This window comes from Gorilla gorilla, chromosome 2 (genome assembly GCF_029281585.2).
Source record: "Gorilla gorilla gorilla isolate KB3781 chromosome 2, NHGRI_mGorGor1-v2.1_pri, whole genome shotgun sequence".
NCBI lineage: Eukaryota > Metazoa > Chordata > Mammalia > Primates > Hominidae > Gorilla > Gorilla gorilla.
The window spans coordinates 171,224,576-171,242,437 of NC_086017.1; the positions used below are offsets into that span (position 1 = coordinate 171,224,576).

Here is a 17,862-nt window from a genome sequence, read left to right on the forward strand (position 1 = left end):
ACCTTCACCTCCCGGGTTCAAGCAATTCTCCTGCGTTAGCCTCCCGCGTAGCTGGATTACAGGCATGCACCACCATGCCCGGCTAGTTTTTGTAATTTTAGGAGAGACAGGCTTTCACCATGTTGACCAGGCTGGTCTCAAGCTCCTGACGTCAACTGATCTGCCCAACTTGGCCTCCCAAAGTGCTGGGATTACAGAAATGAGTGTGTGTGTGCCTGTGTCCCAGCTGGAGTGCAGTGGCGCTATCTTGAGTCACTGCAACCTCAGAAATGAGCCACCGCTCCCAGCTGAGACTCTGCATTTCTAACAAGCTCCTATTTGATGCCACTGCTGGCCTGAGGGCCCTCACTTTGCACAGCAAGGTTTCACTCAATTTGTTTTTGGCTTAAACTAACACTCTGACTGATATGGCAAAACCCCGTATCTTTAAAAATACAAAAAAAAAAAAAAAAATTAGCTGGGGTGTGGTGGTGCATGCCTGTAGTCCCAGCTACTTGGAAGGCTGAGGAGGGAGAATTGCTTGAACTTGGGAGGTGGAGGTTGCAGTGAGTCAAGATTGTGCCACTGCACTCCAGCCTGGGTGACAGAACAAGACCCCGTCTCAAAAAAAAAAGAAATGCAGAATCTCTCATACTGGACTAGAGCCTAAAGAAAAACTTAATTTTAAAAAAAGAAATGCAGAATTTTATGCCCACCCAGACCTATTGAATCTGAATCTACATTGCGACACAACCCTCCAGGGATTTGTATGATTCATGTTTGAGAAGAAGTAATTTTAAAGCTACTGGGTAGCTCACAGACTCTCCAGAAAGCCAGAGAGCCAGATTTGGGACTGTTGCCACCAGGTACAACACCCACATCACTCCATAGAGGGGATGAACCCAGTGCCTGGATCACCAGGCCCTGGGCAAGAACAGAAGGCTGCACCGCCAACAGTGGGGAGCTGCTTTCACAGCAGACCCGCCATCTCCTCCTCCCTCACCCTGGAGCCCATGTGGGCCTGTCCGTTCTTCATTCTCTAGCTTTCAACCCAAGGCAGACAGAGAAGGTTACTGGGCCAAGGCCACAGCCCATCCCTCAGCTGAGGGGAGACCAGGAGAGGGAGTGGCATTTTCAGTTTAAGTAATGAGGTAAGTTTAAGTAAGCAGAGGTGTGCCTACGGAGGAAGGGGAGGCTTCAAAACACAAGCAAGGGAGTTCAGCTGCTGTGTGGCCAAAGATTTAACAGACTCCACTCCCTGCATATTTGGGGGCAGAAGAGTTGTGGAGTACAGCTGTGCCACTACCTGCCCAGTTACCTTTACCAAGGACAGGAATAACTTATACCCTCTGTTTCCTCTGCTTTAATATTACAGTATTTAAATATGATGCTTGCTGTATACACAAGGCTTTACAATTTGCAAAGCATTCCCTTGCATGTGTTCTCATTTGAGCCACAGTACGACTCTTTGTGATAGATAAAGAAGGAATGTAGTGTGATCTCCATTTTACAGATGGGAAGAGAAAGAGGCTGGGAGTGACCAGCCTAAGAGTGCTGAAACTCCAAGTCTTCAGGCTCTTCACAGTGCAACCCTGTAATCACAGTCAAGTGGTTAAATGTGTGTGAAAGTAAGTTAAACACTGTAATGTGTTATTCCCCTGAAAAGGTGTTGCTTATTGCCCTAGTAATGCTTTATAAATACATATCTAACTTAATTGATTCAGCCACCAAGATGTTGACCCCAGAATCAGTAAAGTAATCCCCTTTCTCTTTTAGTGGCATCCTAAAACTATTACTAGGAACAGTTAATAATTAATGTCAGTGGTGAGGTGCATATTAATGCCACAGAAACCCAGATGGAAGGAGTTGATTAAAATAGTTTCCTTCTTAAGAGTCTTCCCTAGAAAGTAATTGAGAGAATCTCACGTGTTTCTTTTGAGCTCTTTGGAGGAAATAAAATGGCTATCATTTCAATGAACTTCTGAAGTTCCACAAAATCCTTCATACAGTTCCAGGAGGTAAACGGTAGCTAAAGGACAAGGACAATGACAAGACCAGAATTCAGGTCTTCTGTTCTCAAGATCAGTGTTTATTTTGAGGATTTGTTGTTGTTGTTGTTGTTGTTGTTGTTTGAGATAGTGTCTGGCTCTTTAACCCAGGCTGTAGTGCAGTGGCGTAATCTCGTCTCAGTGCAACCTGTGCCTCCTGGGCTCAAGTGATCCTCCCACCTCAGCCTCCCAAGTAGCTAGGACTACATTGCACGCCACCATGCCTGGCTAATTTTTGTATTTTTTGTAGAGACAGGGTTTTGCCATGTTGCCAAGGCTGGTCTCGAACTTCTGGACTCCTGGACTCCAGCCTCCCAAAGTGCTGGTATTACAGGCGCGAGCCACTGCAACTGCCCTTGAGTTTCTTAAATAATGAGTCTCTTCTGCTTTTTTCTGTAGAAAGATATACAAATTTTGTTTCCTCTTCTCTCTCTTCTAATAATAGGTCACACCCTATGGGTTGCATGTTTTTTTTTTTAAAATCATCTGTCATGAATCCTCGGTCTCTAGTTTTCTGTTATTGTTATGACATAAAGTGAAAGCCTCAACACAGTTTTAAATTCAGGTCTCAGATCAAATATGGTTGGCAAATCCTGCCCAATGAAATAAGTTGTCAGCTGAAGCAGTGAAAAAAGAATGAGTGCTTTTTTTTTTTTTTTACTGTTACGACATCCCTGCTCTGTAAGTAAATGATGGTAAATATTACTACAATGAAATCTAAACTGGAATTATTTTATTCATGTTCATTTTATTTGACTCTTTTGCAGGGAGAGGAATCCTTTCTGTTTTAAATATGTAAGTGTTGGTACATATTTAACCATTTATGGAGTCTCTACCATATAAGAAGTACTGTGGTAAGCATTTTAAATATAGTATCTCAAATCCTCTTTGGTGTTATGAACATTTTATAGTGAATGAATAGCTATAATAATAATAATAATACTTGCTACTTTGTACAAGGTAGCCAGCAATAATGCTAGCTAAGCTGATTCACATATACTATCTTGTTTGCCTTAACATCTTCCTTATGAGGTAGCTACTATTGTTATTCTCATTTTCCAAATAAGAAAAAAGACGGATTGGAGACGGGCATCGCGCCGCCCGGCGCTGGCCCGGACCGGAAGCAGAGCCGCACGGCCTCGGCCTGGCGCGGGGGATGGGCACCGGGGCCCGGTCGGACGTGGGCAAGAAGCACAAGAAGCACAAGTCGGACAAACACCTCCACGAGGAGTATGTAGAGAAGCCCTTGAAGCTGGTCCTCAAAGTAGGAGGGAACGAAGTCACCGAACTCTCCACGGGCAGCTCGGGGCACGACTCCAGCCTCTTCGAAGACAAAAACGATCATGACAAACACAAGGACAGAAAGCGGAAAAAGAGAAAGGAGAGAAGCAGATTCCAGGGGAAGAAAAGGGGAGAAAACAGAGAAGAGTTAAGGAGGATAAAAAGAAGCGAGATCGAGACCGGGTGGAGAATGAGGCAGAAAAAGACCTCCAGTGTCACGCCCCTGTGAGATTAGACTTGCCCCCGAGAAGCCTCTCACAAGCTCTTTAGCCAAACAAGAAGTAGAACAGACACCCCTTCAAGAAGCTTTGAATCAACTGATGAGACAATTGTAGAGAAAAGATCCAAGTGCTTTCTTTTCATTTCCTGTGACTGATTTTATTGCTCCTGGCTACTCCATGATCATTAAACACCCAATGGATTTTAGTACCATGAAACAAAAGATCAAGAACAATGACTATCAGTCCATAGAAGAACTGAAGGATAACTTCAAACTAATGTGTACTAATGCCATGATTTACAATAAACCAGAGACCATTTATTATAAAGCTGCAAAGAAGCTGTTGCACTCAGGGATGAAAATTCTTAGCCAGGAAAGAATTCAGAGCCTGAAGCAGAGCATAGACTTCATGGCTGACTTGCAGAAAACTCGAAAGCAGAAAGATGGAACAGACACCTCACAGAGTGGGTAGGACAGAGGCTGCTGGCAGAGAGAGAGAGAGGACTCTGGAGATGCCGAAGCACACGCCTTCAAGAGTCCCAGCAAAGAAAAAGAAAGACAAAGATACGCTTGAAGATAAGTTTAAAAGCAATAATTTAGAGAGAGAGCAGGAGCAGCTTGACCGCATTGTGAAGGAATCTGGAGGAAAACTGACAAGGCGGCTTGTGAACAGTCAGTGCGAATTTGAAAGAAGAAAACCAGATGGAACAACGACGTTGGGACTTCTCCATCCTGTGGATCCCATTGTAGGAGAGCCAGGCTACTGCCCTGTGAGACTGGGAATGACAACTGGAAGACTTCAGTCTGGAGTGAATACTTTGCAGGGGTTCAAAGAGGATAAAAGGAACAAAGTCACTCCAGTGTTATATTTGAATTATGGGCCCTACGGTTCTTATGCACCGCATTATGACTCCACATTTGTGAATATCAGCAAGGATGATTCTGATTTAATCTATTCAACCTATGGGGAAGACTCTGATCTTCCAAGCGATTTCAGCATCCATGAGTTTTTGGCCACGTGCCAAGATTATCCGTATGTCATGGCAGATAGTTTACTGGATGTTTTAACAAAAGGAGGGCATTCCAGGACCCTACAAGAGATGGAGATGTCATTGCCTGAAGATGAAGGCCATACTAAGACACTTGACACAGCAAAAGAAATGGAGATTACAGAAGGAGAGCTGCCAGGGCGTTGGAGTCCAATACTCAAGACAGGCTCATAGCGCTGAAAGCAGTAACAAATTTTGGCGTTCCAGTTGAAGTTTTTGACTCTGAAGAAGCTCAAATATTCCAGAAGAAACTTGATGAGACCACCAGATTGCTCAGGGAACTCCAGGAAGCCCAGAATGAACGTTTGAGCACCAGACCCCCTCCCAACATGATCTGTCTCTTGGGTCCCTCATACAGAGAAATGCATCTTGCTGAACAAGTGACCAATAATCTTAAAGAACTTGCACAGCAAGTAACTCCAGGTGATATCGTAAGCACGTATGGAGTTCGAAAAGCAATGGGGATTTCCATTCCTTCCCCCGTCATGGAAAACAACTTTGTGGATTTGACAGAAGACACTGAAGATCCTAAAAAGACGGATGTTGCTGAGTGTGGACCTGGTGGAAGTTGAGGCTGCCTGGTATTTGATTATATATTATGTACATACTTTTTCATTCTTAACTTAGAAATGCTTTTCAGAAGATATTAAATATTTGTAAATTGTGTTTTTAATTAAACTTTGGAACAGTGAAAAAAAAAAAAAAGAAAAAAGACAGATTAAGAAACTTTCCCATAGTTCCTTAATTAGTAAATGTTGAAGCCTATGTCCAACCTCATGTAGGTTCATTGCCAAAGCCTGCTGGCATCCCGAGAACAGGTTACCTCTAAGTTTTGGTAAATTCTTCAAACACTCTTACCTTTGAAAGCCTAATACAGCATAGGCTCTAGCACCTGACAAACTTGGCTCCAAATCCTAGTGGATCTGTTTGGCAATTACCATCAACAGGGTTTCTCCTGTTCCCATAAGCAAGTCATCTTTGTAGCCAGTGGGAAGAGGAGAAAAGAACGAAAGCACGTGCCCCTTTTTTATAAGAGCGTGAATGATTTCTGTTCCCATCCCATTCGTCAGAACTTAGTTTTACAGATTATCCTGGGGAGGCTTGGGAATGCTGATTTCAAACTAGGCAGTTATGACCTCAGCCAAAATTTACAGATTTTACTAATAAGTAAAGGGAAGAACAGATGTTGGATAACCAGGCAACCAGGAGTCTTTTCCTCCCTGAGTTTTGGTACTCTGTGACCTTGGACAAGTTTCTGATCTTGTCTGAGCTTCAGTTTTGACCTGTGCAAAATAGTATCATGCCTGTAATCCCAGCACCTTAGAAGGCCCACGTAGGCAGATTGCCTGAGCCTGGGAGTTGGAAACCAGCCTGGACAACATGGTGAAATCCTGTCTCTACAAAAAATCCAAAAATTAACCAGGCATGGTGTCATGTGTCTGTTGTCCCAGATACTCCGGAGGCTGAGGTGGGAGGATCATTTGTGCCTAAGAGGTTGAGGCTACAGTAAGCTGTGATCTCACTGCTGCACTCCAGCCTGGGTGACAGAGCAAGACCCTGTCTCAAAAAATAAAAAGAAAAAAGAGTCTCTGAAGGAAGGCTATGTTTGAATGGGACTCTTCACAACAGCCAACTGTCTGAATTGCAAGAAGTGATGGCTGAATCAATATTAGGCCCTTAAAAATCCATATTCTGACTTTGGAAGTATCTGCAACTTACATTTCTACAGACTGAAGTTAAAATGTGCATAAGTGGGCCGGATGCAGTGGCTCATGCTTTTAATCCCAACACTTTGGGAGGTTGAGGAGGGCAGATCACCTGAGGTCAGGAGTTTGAGACCAGCCTGGCCAACATGGTGAAACCCTGTCTCTACTAAAAAAAAAAAAAAAAAAAAAAAAAAAATTAGCCAGGCACGGTGGCATGTGCCTGTAATCCCAGCTACTTGGGAGGTTGAGGCATAAGAATCACTTGAACCCAGGAGGTGGAGGTTGCAGTAAGCCAAGATGGTACCACTGCACTCCAGCCTGGGTGACAGAGTGAGAGTCCGTCTCAAAAAAAAAAAAAAAAAAAAAAAGGTGCGTAAGTGGTGCCTGATGGTGACCACTGGAATTGGGAACCAGAAAATTTCCAGATGTGGCAGTATAGTACATGTCATTATTGTGTTGCTGTTGTGCTGCTATTTTTGGGGCATTAATTGAAACTGCCCCAATAACTGAAAGACATATGATAATCTTAAAATCTGATATACCTATGATGTCTTGGGTGATGTCAGAGAAAAATTCTGATGAGGAAGCCATTGACCAGAAGAGCTGACTCTGTAATAAAATGGAAATGGTTTATACAGGAATATACTACTGGAAGAATGCAAGGAGGTTCTTATCGTATGTGTGAATGGGTAGCCTCATTTCCTCTAGGACACACTTTGGAACCCTCTGAGAAACTACCAGACTGTATAACCACCTGGTGGTTGGGGGGTCCTTATAAACAGCCCTTGATTGATCAACAAAAAGCTGCTTGGTTTACAGATAACAGTTTCACAGTGAACGGTCAGCATCCTGTTTGGAAGGCTCTGCACTATGACCAAATAATGCAAAAATTCTAATTGAAGAAGTTGAGAACAAATAAGTTCAGTGGCTTGATTGCCTGCTGGTTTTCTCACAGTGATAGAAGAATTGAACAATTCCCCAAAGTCTGGGTGCATTCCAACTCATGGGCATTAGCCAGTGGATGGCTGGCTACATGGTCAGGAAAATGGGCAATGGAAAACTGGATTCTTGAAGGAATGTCCATATGGATTATGGCCCTATGAACATCAATAAGAATTTAAAGAATGCAACCAGGCATGGTGGCTCATGCATGTAATCCCAGCACTTTGGGAGGCCGAGGCATGCGGATTGCCTGAGGTCAGGAGTTTGAGACCAGCCTGGCCAACATTGTGAAACCCCGTCTCTACTAAAAATATAAAAATTAGCCAGGTGTGGTGGTGGGCGCCTGTAATCCCGGCTACTCGGGAGGCTGAGGCAGGAGAATTCGCTTGAAGCCAGGAGGCAGAGGTTGTGGTGAGCTGAGATCGCGCCACTGCACTCCAGCCTGGGTGACAGAGCGAAACTTCGTCTCAAAAAAAAAAAGAATTTAAGGATGTATTAAATAAGACACATCAATGCTCATGAGAAGAACCTCTTTTCCAGCCTGAAAGTGATTGCAACTTTAAGTCAAAATTTTGTTGCACTTACTTGAGGTGGCCAACTGGGTCCATGAAGTGAGTGGACATGGGGAAGTGGCAGCAATGCAGAGAGGGGTAATCATAGACACATATTCCTCTGCACCCTCAGAAGCACAAAGTGCCAGGAACTATCCTGTCCGCCAGCAGGAAAGACGAACACTGCAGACAGTAATGGGGCAGATTTCCTCAGGGTAGGTCCCTGGTGCAGAGCTGACAGAGAGACTTTATTATGCCATCAGTGCCAGTTGCCTTGGAATGGGTCCTGACAGAAATAGACACTCCGGACCATATTTTGCATACCCAGTGGTGGACGCAAATGCTCAAAACACCATAAAAGGAATGGAGCAAAAATACTACACCATGTAAAACCACTGAGTTACATTTCTTTAAACCAAAGAATATACTCTATGGCCCATAATGTCCAACAGTGGAAAAAGAGGTATCACACCAAATGGATACATCATGTTTCTTACCACCCTCAGAGGAATAGCTTGATAGAGAATTGGTAGGGGCACTGGTAACATTTATTGTCCCAAACATAAGGAGATAAGGTATGCGGGGCTGGCTTACACACGTTCATGCTTGGGTGCTCAGATTCAACATGATGGGGGCCAGGGGCAGGTCTCCAGTCAGTAGATTCTTCTGCTTTTCTGGTGGATTTGAGGTAAAGGGGATGACTAGAATGCTAGTATGACTGTACAATTATTCCCACATCACTTTAACTTCCTCTTTTCCTAACTGATACAGTGTTCCTGCCAGCAGGGCTACAACTCTAGTGCCAGAAACAGGAATGAAGTAGGGATGATCTCTAAGCAAAAAGTGTAACTAAGCCTTTAAATATCTATGCCAGAATTCTGAAGGGCCTAGTGGGTTGGATGGTGCCTTCACCCTAACTGGCATAATTGGGGTTGACAGTGAATGCAGCTATATTGCATGGTGGTTGAGAAAGCCCACTGGTCTATACCCTTTATTCCTACTCTATATGAATACTAGTGGTCTAAGAGGTAGGTACTTGCTAGAGTGGTGTTGCTGCCTGCAGTCTGGACCAGCACAGTGGTTGAACTTAATATCTCTTCCACAGGTGGAAAAGTCTGGGTAAAAATCAATGACAAGTGGAGAGAAGGAGCAATAGTATTGTTGGAAGGAAGAGAATAAAAAAGTGGGTTATGCAGCAAGGGAAATTCAATATTACAATTGTGCCTCTAGAGAGGCTTAGCATAATAGAAAGGTCCTGTCTCTTAGAACAATTAAACTAGATACCAGAAAGTACAGCTATATATTTGCCAAGATTATCCCTCCTTTTGGAACCCTACAAGGTCAAATGGAAATCTGCATACCTGAATGGCATTGCTCTAGGAGACACTTTAGCCATTAGATAAACTGAATGAATTGTTAGCGACTGAGTGGAACTCTAGTAATGTTCCAGTATTTTTTACTTTTATTTTTCATATCCTACAAAAGAGATTATTAAGTTAGGAATTTTCAGGAACTGCATCCTGCTGGGCCACTGGGGAGATTTGTTTATAATAACCTTATGGACCTCCAGTCTTAAGAGCGTTCTCTGGGGATACTTGTAGCTTAAACAGATACAGTATTACTACCTTTACCCCAGGAATAGATCAGAATAAGACATATCATGTGGAATACTTAGCAAGGACTGATAGTATAGTTAGCCTACCTTCAGAACTGGCCATTGGCCAGCTCCCAGGAGACAATCTCTAAGCCCTTAGAATATTCTGCCGGATGAGAGTGCTTTTGTATGGCCGAGGTCTTGGGCCATTCTAGACTCATTTAACCACATAGGTTTATGCTAATAATGTTATATGTAGGGAATGCCTATTTTTGCTCTGGGAAAAGGGCTGGTGTCTTGTGTTTGAGGCCAGTCACACAGGGGCTACATGGCTGATCCGCAACAAAAACCCCAGTCCAATGTCTGGATGTGCTTCCCTGGTTGACAACACCTCTCACACGTTGCCACATATTGTTGCTGGAAGAGTTAAGCACACTCTTGTGCAACTCCAGTGGGAGGGGACAGCTGGAAGCTTGTGCCTGGTGTCACCTGGACTTTGCTCCATGTGCCTTTTCCCTTTGCTGATTTTAATGTATATCCTTTCACTGTACTAAACCATGTTTCACAAACTATATATATTTAGTAAACTACAACCATGAGTATAACAGCTTTTCTGAGTCCCATGAGTCCAAGTCAAAGTCACATCAATAAAAGGATTTTTAACTTTAACGGACATACGAGGAAGCAGGTAGGACGGCCTCCCTTGCTTGCTCCCACAGACCCTTGGAGTGCCCCAGGCCATGGATGACGCAGCAGTGTCATCAGTGGTTTTCTCTCCACCCAATGGCTTCTTCAGAAACACTGAGGTCCTTGAACATAGAGATCGTCTCTTATCTCTGCTTCTGTAGTTTCTGGGGCAGCGCTTGGGATATAGTAGATACTGGAAATGTTTATAGTATGAATGCTTTACAAAAATATGCTTCAGTCTCACTTAGTTTGTGAATGTTAATCTCAAAGAGACTGACATATAACTTTATAAGATGATACTATTTTACCTAAAGAATGCTTCCAGTCACAAGTCTGAAGTGAAGTACATACGGGCAGATGTAGGATAGTTTTCTTAGCACTAGCATGCAAGGTAGCACTACAAAGGTTTATTGTGTAGTGCAGTGACAAAAGTTATCCAAGTCACTGTTAATTAAAGACATATTTTTATTAGACGCTGAAGGCAACTTCAAAATTAAAATCCCACTTTTTATTGGGCAAGCAGTCAAGGAAAGGCACCCTGTAAATTTATAAAATGGGTCCCCAATTAAACTCACTGTTTTTAGAGTCTGAGTCCAGAACATTCCTTATAAATTCTTGAACATATTTGTGTGCAATTTGATTTCTGTTTTTATGTCCAAAACACTAAAGTTCTACACAAACCAGAGAAGATTTCTTTCATGAAAGGTACAGTCTCCTGTATTTCAACTCCAGCCCCAAATATCTTCATCATGGGCTTGGGAGTCAGAAAGGTTCATCTTATATTAGGCATTAGACTCTTATGCAGTCCGTCTGTTTCAGAAGACCCAAACCAACCTCATCCCCCTCACTTCCTGAGCTGCTGCTTAAATTACAGAGTTTTATTGGGTTGGGAGGAAGACAGGAAGAGTTCCAAACCATGAAGTAAATGGTAAACAATAAAATATTGATGGCGCCAAAAAGAACCTGAGGGAATCGCAGAGGGCTGACATTTCTCAATAGCCCTGTGGATCTTATAAAATTGCTTAGCCATATGTCTAAGAGTAATAAAACACAAATAAACTACACAAACTCCAATTATGAGAGATGCTAAGTCTTTCAAACAATAAAAAAATTAAATCCTTTATTTTAAAATGTTGCCACTTTGACCTGTTAGGAGCTATAGGCAGATAAATTTTAAAAATATTTAGATTTGAAAATAAATACCTAAAAAAGTCCAAACTCAGAACTGCACCCCACAACACATAGCCTCCGATGTATCATTATTGTTTTGAAGCCTATAAGCTTCTGGGAAAAGAAAAAGGATAAAAGAAGCTTCTGATAAAAGAAAAAGAAAAGGATTTGAGATCTTTTGGAGAACATAGTATCTTGAAAGAAATTTAAAATGCATTCCTTGGTGATTTTTAAGTAGCTGAGTTGAGGATAAAGCATTGTCATATTTAGTTTCTGGTAAAGGGTATTTGAAAACTATTCTTATTTAGAAAGTTCAAAGCCCAATAGTTTTGGGTAATTAATTAAGCGTCTGGTAATACCAACTCTTTGTGTATTTTGATCTGATCTGAGAGAGAAGCAAACATACGCTGTAATGTTTCATCAATGTTTCCTTTGTTTATGTCTCCAAACTTCGACAGCCAAAGAAAGTAGTTTGATTTACTGGGATGAATAAAGGGTTTATGGACAGGTTTTTTTTTGTTTTTTGTTTTGTTTTGTTTTTCTGATTGATGTTAATGTTGCTACTATTATCGTGGTTTGTTTGTTTTTTGTTTTTTGTTTTTTTTTTTTGGACAGAGTCTCCCTCTGTGGCCCAGGCTAGAGTGCTGTGGCGCGATCTTGGCTCACGGCAAGCTCCGCCTCCAGGGTTCACGCCGTTCTCCTGCCTCAGCCTTTAGTAGCTGGGACTACCAGCACCCGCCACCATGCCCGGCTAATTTTTTTGTATTTTTAGTAGAGACAGGGTTTCACCGAGTTAGCCAGGATGGTCTGGATCTCCTGACCTCGTGATCCGCCCGCCTCGGGCTCCCAAAGTGCTGGGATTGTTACAAGCGTGAGCCACCACGCCCAGCCTATTATCGTGGTTTTACTACCACCTTTTCACAAATGTTTCCTGCACAGTGCTTCCTCTAGGGCCAAGGGGAATTCCTCTTGGGGGCAAGTATGTCCTCGCTCTGATTTGTGTGTATTCCCTCTAGAGACCAAAATAAGAGCCCAGAATTTTAAGGGATCCTAAGGTAAAGATAAGGACTCCCAGCAAAACCCAAACACTTGATAACTTCTTAAATAAGTAAAAAGTTACAGTAGCATATGAACCATTGGATCTCGAATCTAGGCCCACATCAAAATCACCTCTACAGTTTTTAAAACACAGGTGCTTACATTCTTAGGTACTGTAATTCAGTAGTTCTGGGTAAAGAACCAGGTATCTATATTTCATACCTTCATAGACTGCAGTCAGGAATGAGAACCTCTGTCTTGCATAGAATAGACAAGTTCCTAACAGCCTGAGCCAGAATGGGGAAGTTATCTTCATTTTATATCCAAACGTATGTTTTGATTTTTTTTTAAACATGTGGATGTATTATTATTATCATAGGCCGGGCACCATGGCTCACACCTGTAATCCCAGCTCTTTGCGTTGAGGCCAAGGCAAGAGGATCACTTGAGCCTAGGAGTTCAAGACCAGCCTGGACAACATAGGGAGACCTCATTTCTATAAAAAAATAAAAAAAGTAGCCAGGTATAGTGGTACACACATGTAGTCTCAGCTACTCAAGAGGCTGAGGTGGGAGGATCCCTCTAGCCCAGGAGGTCGAGGCTGCAGTGAGCTGTGATTGTGCCACTGTACTTCCATCTGGGTGACAGAGACCCTGTCTCGAAAAAAGGAAAAATTATCATAAAAACAGTTTAATTTGCAAGTGACATGAATATATGATTGCAAATTGTGTATATACATAGATCCTATGTACCACATCTTTTCTCCTTTCACAGAATCTCAAATTATAAAATACAGTAAACTCAGTTGCCCTTCAACCATTTTGGACTTTGGGACTTTTTTCAAATGAATAATATATGTAAATCTCATGACATTATAATGAGAGGCAGAGCATACTAAATTGTAAGTTTCTAAGGGCAAACGGTTAGTGCTTTAATTTCCCAGTTTCAGTTGTTCCTACTGAGGGCCTGGCACGTGCCCAGTGGAGGTCAGTTGCCCATGAAAAGTATAATGAGCCTCCTGGGTTTTTGTGTGTTTTTTTTTTTTGTTTGTTTTGCTTTTTTTTTTTTTTTTTTTTTTTTGAGATGGAGTCTTGCTCTGTTGCCCAGGCTGGAGTGCAATGGCATGATCTTGGCTCACTGCAACCTCTGCCTTCCAGGTTCAAGCGATTCTCCTGCCTCCCTCCCCAGTAACTGGGACTACAGGCGTGCACCACCACACCGGGTATTTTTAGTAGAGACAGGGTCTCACCATATTGGCCAGGCTGGTCTTGAACTCCTGACCTTAGGTGATCTGCCCACCTCAGCCTCCTGAAATGCTGGGATTACAGGGGTGAGTCACTGCGCCCAGCCACCTCCTGGTTTTTTATTTCTAGCTTTCCTGAAAAGCTAGAGCCCATTCATTCAGGGCCTCAGTTGTTTTCTGGCAAACCAACACGAATTTTGGGGGGAAAACTTTGAGTCTAGTCCCCCTAAATGAAATTTGCTAGAAAAAGGAAAACTTTGTTAAGTATAAGGAGAATCAATTCTAGATAACATCAAGGTAGAGTAAGATACGATGAATCTGTAATAAAAAATAAAGTAGAAAAAATCCAATACAGTTTTACAAAATCTGAGAGAATTTGTTGACATTGGGCACGAAGTGTATTTAATTATTATTCAAAGAGCTAGTGACTCTGTTCACAACTGCAATATGATATGAACATAAGTAACAAGATAGTATCAAAACTTAGAGGATTTTTAAGCCAATATTTTAAAGAAATATTTATTCAGGCATATTTTGACCCATATTTATACATTCAAACAAGATTCGTGAAATCATATGTGTGAAGGTCACACTTAGATGACATTTACTTTTGCTTTTGAAATGGGGATCTCTCCTTCTTTAGGCAACATAGCTTGGTTCCCAGCAACATTTTTTCTTTCAAACCCATTCTCTTGGTTTAATTTTTTAAGTGTCTTTTGCCACTAGCTTTCAAATAAATTATTTAGCCCTCTGAAAATGTTTTAAACATGAATCCAGCCAAAGCTGATGTAAGTGAACCCAGAGGAATTGACAACACACAAAATGAAAGTTTTTGTCTTAAATGGGGCTATGAGAAAATGAGAAAAAAAAACTGATGGAAGAAGAACTTCAATTTTCAGTTGCCAAAGAGGAGAAATGAGTGCAAGACAAAAGTGGGACAAGACGACACCTTCCTAGACTTTTCATTCTCTATCCAGAAGCAATAATTAGAATATTCAGTGCCCATTGTAAATGGACAAGTTGCTAGCTTGCAAAAAGTTAATTGTTACATAGCAGAGTGCAAGGGTACTTTGTCAAAAACAGAAAGCCTGCAACAGGCTACAGTAAATGTTTACTGGTACTTAGTTAACATGTAAGGTTTAATTAAACAAAAAGTTATCAGCAGGCATAAATTTCACAAGGAAGTTTCATTTTGTGGCAAATGGCCAAGGATAGAGAAAAATTAACTGCAATTTTCTCAAGTTCACAAAGCAAAAATGAAAATTTTTGTACTCTGACTCTTACCCTAGATAATTGTAGAAATGGGAACAGCTTTGAGCCAAAATGGCCAAATTAAAAACCATTCATGCCTAATCCGAGTGAGCTCCCACCTGAGTTCACAAAAATGCTCCCAGAGGATAAACCAGAAGTCTTACCAGTCTGTCTTACTGATGGTAAGGCACAAGGAAGATAGTAGGAAACACAACAGGGATAAGAGGAAACAAGGCAGAGCTGCTTCAAGGAAGCAAGCGTGGGCAAAGCAATCAGCTGAGATCTGTTTCCACAAGTAATGTTTATATCTTCATTAAATCAGAGACTCTAGCCAAGGAAATACCCCCAGGGACTATGAGCCAGGATTCTTGCTGATGCTTTAGCTTGTAATGAACTGCTAAAGAAATAAAGTTGGTACAGGAAGAGAACCAGGCTTATTTTCCTACCTACAGACCCCAGATTCCTAGTTCCAGAGTGGGAAGGGACCTTAGCATTCACAATCTTACTATTTTACCATTGAGAAAACTGAAACTCAGGAAGTTTTTTCCAAACTTCATCTCCCCTCAATGCCTCAGTCTAGGTACCTCCCAAATGCCCTCTGATTGCTACTGTTTGGACACAGTGCTGGAGCCCTCTTAGACTCTATATTTTTGGTCCGCAGAATCCTTAGAATAAAAAGTTCCCGACAAGCTACCTACTCCCTTTTACACATGCCCACACACAAAAAAAAACACACACACAGGACAAAGGCAAGAACAAATCTCTCACTGAAATAGCAGAATGACAAGCAGTTAGTACACATGATACATTGACAATGGGATGATGTGGAATTATTGCAAAAGGACAAGTTCAGAGATTGCTACTATCTAGAAATGTGAAAATGAAGTAAGACCGAGGAGAAAATAGGCAGACAAAATAATTATATGTATTCACAGTGAAGAAACCTGCAAACACTATCTCAGCCAGATGATCAAAAGCCAGCATCAACAGTGGTAACTCATGGTGATAGTGTGTATCCTTGGTATAATGTGATGAAAATGGCACTTTACTCCATGGTCTTCCTTTCAAAACATGTAATCCCAGTCCTATCATGAGAAAACAATAGGTAAATTCCAATTGAGGAGCATTTTATGAACTACTTGACAGTACTCCTCAAAACTGCCATCAGAACTGAGGAAGTCTGATAAACTGTTACAACCAAGAGGAAGCTAAAGAGACACAGCAGGGAAATGCAATGTGGCATCTTGGATGGGATCATTGAACAGAAAAAGAGTATTAGATAAGAAGCTAAGGAAATTGAAATAAAGTATGGACTTTAGTTAATACTAATGTATCAATATTAGTTCATTATTTGTAACAAACATGCCATAGTAATGTGAGATGTTAATAATAGGGGAACTTAGGTGCAGAGTATATAGGAATTTTCTGAGCTCTCTCTACAGTTTTTCTATAAATCTAAAACTGTTATGAAATAAAATGGTAATTTTAAAGAAAATTTTATTTACACAGTACACATGTTAGTGGTTTTGAAGTCATAGACACCGGCTTATAATTTAATTTCTGTTTATAAACCTTGTAACCCTTAATAACGCTTGGCTTTATTTTTCTCATCTCTAAAATGAGGCTGAAGCAGGGAGGTGGTGCAAGATGGTGGAATAGAAGGCACCACCGATCGTCTCCCCGACAAAGACACCAATTTAACAACTGTCTACACAGGGAAATCACCTGTGTAAGAACCAACTCTCAGGTTAGCCCTCATAGTAACAGGTTTTATCTTCATATCTCTGAAAGTGGCACCGAAGAGATAGAAAAACATCTTGAACGGCCAGTGCTACCCCTCCCCACTCCACAGCAGCAGCATGGTTCAGACAGCATTTCTCTCTGCAGGGAGAACAAGAACATAGTAATTCTGAGGCATTGAACTTAGTGCTTCTCAGTTTAACTGGACCAAACTCAGCTGCCTACCCATGAAGGGAATATTTAAACCAGCCCTAGCCAGAGGGGAATCGCTGATTCCCACAGTCTGAACTTGAATTCCCACAAACCTCACCCCCAAGGACTAAACTGCTCTGGGTCTCTAAGTAAACTGAAAAGGCAGTCTTGGCCATGAGGACTGCAACTCTTAGGCAAGTCCTAGTGCTGAACTGGGCCCAGAGACAGTGGACCTGGGGTGTGGAAGGCACATGACATACTGAGACACCAGCTGGGGTGGCTAAGGGAGTGGCATCACCCCTCCCCTACCCCAGGCTGCACGGCTTGTGGCTCCAAAAGAGACTCCTTCCTTCTGCTTGAGGAAAGGAGAAAGAGGAGTGAGGACTTTGTCTTGTATCTTGGATATCAGCTCAGCAACAGGATAGGGAACCAGTCGGAGTTGTGAGGCCCCCATTTCAGATCCTAGTTCCTAGATAACATTTCTAGACACACCCTAGCCCAGAAGAGAATCTGCAGCCTGCCCAGAAGAGAATCTGCAGCCCTGAAGGGAAGGACCCAGTCTTGGCAGCATTTATCACCTGCTAACTGAAGAGCCCTTGGGGGCTAAATAACAAGCAGTGATACCCAAGTTCTACGTCAAGTGTCTTGAGTGAGCCTCTGAGACTTGCTGGCTTCAGGTGAGACTCAGCGGTTTATCATCTTTGGTGGCTACAGGGTGAAACTCCTGCTTGAGAAAAGCAGAGAGAAAAGTAAAGGGGAGTTTATCTTGCACCTTAGGTACCAGCACAGCCACAGTGAGGGAGAGCACCAAGGAGGCTCTTGGGGACCTCGATTCCAGGGCTTAACTTGGATGGCATCTCTGCACCTACCCTGGGCCAGAAGGAAGCCCGTTGCCCTGAAGGGTGAGTCCCAGGCCAGGCAGCATTCACCACAAGCTGACATAAGAGCCCTTAGGCCTTAAGGGACTATCAGTGATAGTCTGGCCATACTACTACTCATGGCCTGTGGTGGTGTACTTGGGATGAGGCCCCTCTGCCTTTAAAAAAAGGAGGGAAGAATGGGAAGGACTATGTATTGCAATTTCAGTGCAGCTTAGCTGCAGTACGATAGAATAGCAGCTAGACTCCTAAGGTTTTTGATTCTAGTCCCGGACTCCTGGTTGGCACCTCTG

The 17,862-nt window shown here is 42.3% G+C and overlaps 1 pseudogene; it reads left to right on the top strand.

The window, feature by feature from the left end:
* Positions 1-3,183: 3,183 nt before the first annotated feature.
* Positions 3,184-5,255, top strand: LOC101152728 (bromodomain-containing protein 7-like; annotated as a pseudogene).
* The last annotated feature ends 12,607 nt before the right edge of the window (positions 5,256-17,862 follow it).